This window comes from Falco naumanni, chromosome 8 (genome assembly GCF_017639655.2).
Source record: "Falco naumanni isolate bFalNau1 chromosome 8, bFalNau1.pat, whole genome shotgun sequence".
Lineage (NCBI taxonomy): Eukaryota > Metazoa > Chordata > Aves > Falconiformes > Falconidae > Falco > Falco naumanni.
In genome coordinates, this window is record NC_054061.1 from 49,390,415 (window position 1) to 49,397,347 (window position 6,933).

General features: G+C 39.8%; 1 protein-coding gene across 6 annotated transcripts in view; it reads right to left on the bottom strand.

The window, feature by feature from the left end:
- PDE1A (phosphodiesterase 1A) overlaps positions 1-6,933 on the bottom strand; it is a 249,915-nt gene that overhangs the window by 242,512 nt on the left and 470 nt on the right. For 5 of the 6 annotated variants that reach the window (XR_005829343.1, XM_040603799.1, XM_040603798.1 and 2 more), the window contains exon 2: positions 5,333-5,369. The gene's annotated coding sequence lies outside the window, so the exon portion shown is untranslated. Of the gene's footprint in view, positions 1-5,332; positions 5,370-6,546; positions 6,874-6,933 lie in introns of those variants that run through there. The other variant, XM_040603797.1, reaches the window with a different exon arrangement.

Consider the following 6,933-nt stretch of genomic DNA (forward strand, 5'->3'; position numbering starts at 1 on the left):
TCTATTTATGGATCATGAATTTTAACAGGAGCAAAGGGAACAATTTTAAAGGAATATCGATAAAAATAATTCCATTAACATCAGTTTCAAATTAATGAGCCAAGTTTAGTTGGTTATCATTCCTCAGGTTCATTAAGGCGGTCTGAATGTAAATCAGAAGAAATTTAAAATAATATATCGGGTTTATCCATCAGGCTTTTTAAACATTTTCTTTTCATCAGAAATTAGAAATACAAGGTGAATAAATGGGCAATGCAAACAAATCAGTTTTAAATTCTCTGTACTATCTCAATGGCTTAAACTGCAGCACCTTGTACAGTCTGATGTATAAACAATGATATATGTTGTACCAGTGGAAATGAATGCTTTCTCTTGCAATGCCACCATCAGAAATCAAACTAAGCGTGACAGCTAATACATAAACCCCGCCTTATGTTAAGACAACTACAATATAGGTAGAAAAGGTCATGTTAATACAGCCTGTAAAGGTATGCAATGTGATGTTCCAGTTATTCTAGAACATGCTCATAATGAAAAAACCTCCACCTACTTGCAAAGTGGAAGGGGCAGTGTTGTCACTGCAAAAGACAGCAGTCAAACACCTGCTCCATTCTTCAGGAGTAAAATACTAAATAAAACCAAAGGAATTACTTATGTGCCCAAAGGGAAGATGATTCTAAGTCTCAGTGACAACAGAACAGTTGTGCTTCTAATCTGCAAACAAGCTGCCACACAGTTTACTCCTACTGTGTATGAGAGTATGTAGAGATTTGATGAAGACCTATGGTTTCCACTACAAGCTGCATGTTACAGTTCAGGTTAGAAGAAATGCAACAGCCCTAAGGAAATACTGAGACACAAGAATACAACTGTGACAGACTTGCATGCTGACAAGGGGAGGTACCCTGCATTAAAGAGCATCACACAGCCCCATCACAAACCCCTCGCTCTGAAAAGGTTTTACAAGAATAATGCTTATGATGTCAAGGGAACTATTTTTGTGAATAAATGTTCATCAGTGAGAGTGAAAGTTCAGAACCTAATCCATTAATATGAAAAATACTGATCTTAAAATAACCAATGCTATATGACCCCAGCATTCACTTTCACTGCCTCCAACAAGCATGGTTTGATATCCTCTAGCCTAAAAACGGCCAACTCTGCCTACTCCAACCCAATTTGCCTAATCACTGAGTCTTCTTTCTCTTGTTTGACTTTTGTCTCTACTGCCTGCAAGTACAGCTTTTCCTAGTCCAGGCAGCTAAGTTTGGACTAAAGAGTCTACAGGGAATAACTGCACTCTCTGAAGAGCAGAACACCCAGGCAAAAAGCCACAAATGGAGAGTGGAAAACCTGGGCTTCAGCCTGGAGCTAATACTTCAGCCGCAGATAAACACACACTAACAGACAATGTTGAGGAGCAAGAAAGCTGTGCACTGAAGGGACGAAGCAGTACAAATACAGACTTGTCTCATTTCATCCTAATTCGTATCATCAGCTTAAAGTCAAACAATTTGATTTGCTGTTCACGGGCCATAGCCATAGTAAGTAGTTTGTAAAGATGCGAAATCTTAGTACTGTAGTAAGAATGCTTTGTTTTATTGCCAAACCATGCCAGACAGCTTAGAAATGCTGAAAAGGGGCCAGTGCAGCATGCAAAGTGGCAGTAAGTCAGCAGAATTAGAGTAGGATGCTAAAAATCTGAAACCCCCAAAGGGAAGTTTAAATGATAAATAAGAAGAAGCAAGCCCATCTTGCATATAGACTAAATACCGTGAACATTAAGAAAGACCAAAGAAATGGAAGCATTTTTGGGTTTGGTTTTTTTCTCTGTACATTGACAGATGACTGCCACCACTATTCTCTTCAAAGTGACACATCCACTATAATTTTTGAAAGTTTCTGCTTTGGTTTTAGACTCAAGAGCTGCGCTGTTGCTGTTCTTGTTCTTTAATAAAAACTCCTTCAAGGACACTAGGAACTGAATCATCAATATTTAAAACATCAAATATTGAAATACTCAGCCAGCTCCACCATCTGCTACACTGTGGTGGTTTGCATGCCCCCCTGTACGTGAAGTCTCACTTCAGGAGATGTGGAGCTCTTTAAGAATCAGGCAAGTTTATGGATGCATTGTATACAAATTAGCCACACTTGTCCTTAAATTATTACTGAATTAGGAAAAACTGTGAAGCCATGACAGAGTAGGGGAAGACAGGAGTTTTGGAATAAAATCTGTCAACATTTTTAACCTTTTAGTGGACTACAGTGAAGCCCTCTAAACATCTCTTCAGCTGTCTGCAAATCCTATAAAATACTGCAATTCAAAGCCTATTTCTACAAAACAGTTTATCCTGTTTAGACTTAGAAAAGCATCAGTGTTAACGCTTCATGTTCTTATAACAATGTCTGTAGATATTAAACTGCATTAAAACAGGTATAAAGATTCTTGGAGGCATTAGGAAACAAAATGAGGTACAAATCTGTGGAACGTACAAGGGAAAAAAACACTTTGTAACATCGTAATCGAGAGTTCAAACGATCAACAATGGACAGATCAAGTCAGATAGAAAGTACATTTTTGTGTTCAAGATCTGTAAAGAAACCCTTAAACCGTGAAGTATACATTACAGGAAATTTCTGCCCCCACAGTCATACCTCATTTTATCTCCTCATCTTTTCTAAACTGTCAGAAACTCTCCTTCTGACAAGCACCTTGCAAACAGCATTTCAATTGCATCAGTGAATCTCCAAATACACTTGAAAGTTACAGTCAAATAATGCTCTGCCTGTTCATAAAACACTCCATTTACAGAAGATTTTGAAAGTTTGCTAACAAGGCTATGGAATTCCTAGTGGGCTCCTTTGAATGTTTAGGGTTTAGTTTGGATTTGGCAGGTACCTTTCATTTGCGGAAGGGCTCCCCAGGAATTCTGCCACTGGGAATGACTGAAGAGTATCCTTTCTGCTCACACCCCTCCTCCCACCAGCTCCACAAAACATGATTTCATGTTGATTCTGCAGCAGTCTGCAGCAGAAATTAGTTTGCAGACACCACGGCCTGAAAGAGCTATATCCTATGACACTTGCAGCTATTAAGTATCAATGAAATAGTTTGCAAGAAAAGCCCCAGCTGACAATTGGAAAAAAGTAAAACCCAGTTCCTCCTAAATTAACCGCCATGCGTCATACAGAAGCCTTTGAACTGCCACAGTCTGATTTAGCTTTTGATCTGCTTTAAACTGCTTAAGTTAAAAAACTTAAATGACAAAATCGATAAGTTAAAGTTCAAAATGTGCTAAACTGAACAGAATTTCCACTCAAAATCCCCTTCATTAACAATTATTGCATATTTCACAGCAGGAAAAAAAACCCTAAGTCCTTAGGAAAGCTGAATGCTAATTTTAAAGCAATCAAAAATGCATAGATCTTTTAAATTACAAGAAATGGCTCTGTAACATCTTGACTATTTAAACAGAAACAGATGGTTTACATGGCTTTACTGCTTAATTAAACATTTTACATGTTCTATAAAATGGTATCTGATGACATTCTTTCCAATTGGCTTTGCAAATATAAATTTGCAAAGTAGTTTTATGTATGCACCATATTAACCAGAAAATTAGTTAAAATATTCATATACAGTACTAACTTAACAGACTAGTTTCAGTTTTCTAATACATGTGAAAAATCTAACTGTCCACCTCTTTCTTATTTCTTCTTCATGACAATTCTAACACTTTTTCATAACTCTACTGGATTCCTTTACTTCAAACAGTCCTAACTTAAAAGCTAATATTTTAGATTTTTCCTTCTTATCCCCTTTACAAAAAACAAAAATAGTGAAACGGGAAAAATAAGATGGAATTTATTTTACGAAGATCTTAAAACCAACTCCAAACAAGATATAGGTATGGATGCTACTATGATAGTAAGATACAACTACTGATGAGCATGAAAGATTTGAGAGTGACAATAATGAAGAAGGTTTGAAGAAATTGCTTAGAATTCATGTCATGAAAGACAGACAACTGTGGAAAGGTATGCTGTCCCCAGAGGAAATAAAATCAGGTTACATGGTTCCACAAAGCCACAATCACATGTTGGAAGAAAAAAGAGGGATGCAAATAAAACATTTCACAAAAACTTTACTGAGTACAAATTTGATGTGTTAATTCTAGCAAAAGGAAAGGTATCACAATTATTATTTATAGTTACTGGCATGACTTTTTAAAGCCAATTCAAAACAAATGTAGTAAAAGGTAGAAACAGGCAAACAACAATATAATCACTGAGCCAGGGGCTTGTTTAACTGTGTGACTACTATAGACAAACTTATAGAATGAACTTTGTTCTGTTCTTACAGCTTATAGTTTAAATTGGTGAGAAAAGGTAACATCATTCATTCTGTGCACAAATGGCCCTGCTCGGTTACACTTCAGTACAATTCTTACGTAAGCAGATGATAAATGTCTGTCACAAAGCGAAGCATGAAGTTGCTTTTAAGCGACTCGTGAGTCACGTAAAGTCACTAGGGTCACAGTCGTTACAGCCTCCACCCAAAATCAAAAGCTCTAGGCACTAGGGCATGTTACGCATTTTAAGCTACAACAGCATTTCCTGGTTCTTTCTGGGCATTTATTCAGCACGCTACAGCCCAGAATTCCACAAAACTCTGGGGGCCTCGTGTGCTCCTCTTGACCCAACACAACCCACACCAATGAGCAGGGGAGCAAACCAAACCATTAACAAATATGCTTTAATTGAAGAAATACAGCCATGTCATTGCACAGTTCTTTACATACAACCAGTACAGTGTAGAAAGAGAAATAACCTCATTTTCATCTAGACATGCAGACATGTATTTTGACTAAAAATAGCAGTTTAAAGAAAAAAAAAACAGAAACATTTTAGTGAGTAAATCAGAACATCAACTTCAAAAAAACTGCAGTAATATGATAAAACTAGGATAGTTGCTAAAGTGATCAGAACCTGTAAGATTATAAAAGTGTCTGCTCCCCATTTTCTTTAACACTCAATTAGACATTCAAAACCACTGACAAAAAGAAAGCAGAAAAATTCACGAAGCTCCATACCATTAGGAGTCAAAACCAAATACCTTAGTGAATATTTTTAGACATGCACTGTTTTCAAAAACAGAACAGTAACTTAAATTAAGTTAAAGCTATTATTAACATTTTAATCATGCCTGAAGACCAAGAAATGTCTAGCCCTGTATTCTTTTAGCTAAACAAGAGAGCTTTTACACTTTCCTACAATACATCATGCATTACCTTCTAACTACATATGAGAGAGAACTGGTTTTGCTTACCTAGCAGTTGCTTATATTCCTCTAAGTGAAGCCTGGGCTAAAAAAGAGGAAGAAACACCTGATGGTTAGTTATACCAAACTGACTTAAGACTGACACACTTCATATGTTTTAGGATGCATTCTTTCCTTAATACACCTGAAAGCCCTTATATATCCTCATGTGCTAAATTAACATTTAACGATTGCAAGGCAATTATCCCCACCCTATCTGAAAGATCCCAAGTCACTGAATAGGCACATAAAGAGATAAATATTGCAGCAAAAGGTCAGTCCTTCTGTAAAAATTCTCATTTAAATTCTGAAAATTGAAAATTAAAAACAAAGGAACCATCCACTGACCTCCTTTGTCACATAACTGTTAGGAAGGAAATATAAATGGTTCAGTAGATAGGTTTTTCACCATTAGTTTGACAGATGTCTTTATTTCTGATTTCTGAGGTACGCTCCACTGGAGTGTAATATCTTTGTCTTTGTTAACTAAATAATTCACAGTGGAAACATATGTTCAGATAGCCAAGACTAAGAAGCAAACACATAAAGCATAAATCAATTCTCTTTCAACAATGAGCTTTAGGTGCCTGTATGTCAGTTTGACATTGGCTGAAGTATCTTAACTCGAGTTTGGTTTTGTCTATGTAAACAAGAGTAAGCTCAGAGTGAACCGTAAGACTATTTGACATTATTTCAGACAAAGCAAGGGCATGGAGGGGCAAACTGCAAGAAATTCTGGATTACAGGCATTGCAATATAATCTAGAATCTCTGAAACAGAAAATACTTGCAAAGACTTCTTATTTGAGAACCTGCTTTCCAGGCCCTGTTCATAAAACCAAGTATGTTTTTTCTCCACAAACAGTAATAACTGGTAGCAAGCTCAATTGTTCCTAACCATACTTGAACTTTCAGAAGAAATCCACCCCATCCCCCAAAACACCCCGTCACTTCCCAGTCCCTTCATAACAGGACAGGACATAGCCCCACCTCAGTGAGGACCAGCACTCGACCCGAATCATGCGTTGTGTGATACTTGCTCCACGGTTCCCTGCCCAGCAGGAAGAGCTGCGTGCAGCGGGAAGCCTTCGGGGGAACGTGTAAGGCGTTTGTGTTCAGAGATTTAGGCCGCTGTGGACGTGTATCAGGAAAAGCAAGTGATGGGCTGCAGGGCGACCACCACTGTCCCTCTGCCCGCCCTCGGGAGCCGCTTCCCTCCACTACCTGCCTCGCTGAGGCGAGGGCACCTGCCCCGGCTGTAGGCAGCGTCCCTGAGGAAACGGGCCCCTTCGCTGTCTCGTCTACAAAGACCTGTGAGGCATCTCCGGCCAGGGCTCAGGGCACAGCCCGAGGAGCCCGGGGTGGGCTCTCCTCAGCAGCCGCATCGCGCCGCTCTCCTCCTCCTGCACTCGCATCTCCCCACGCTCAGCCTCCTGACCCGCCAGCCGCTCCTCAGGGACGCGGCTGAGCCCTCCCGCCTGGCGGCGGCCCGCGCACCCCGCCACGGTGCCGCCCACCGCGCCTCACACCCGGCCCCGGGCGGCGGGAGCGCGGGCTGCCGAGGGCAGAGGGCGGGCCCGGCTGTGGGAGGGGCCGGAGCGCCCCGGCAGG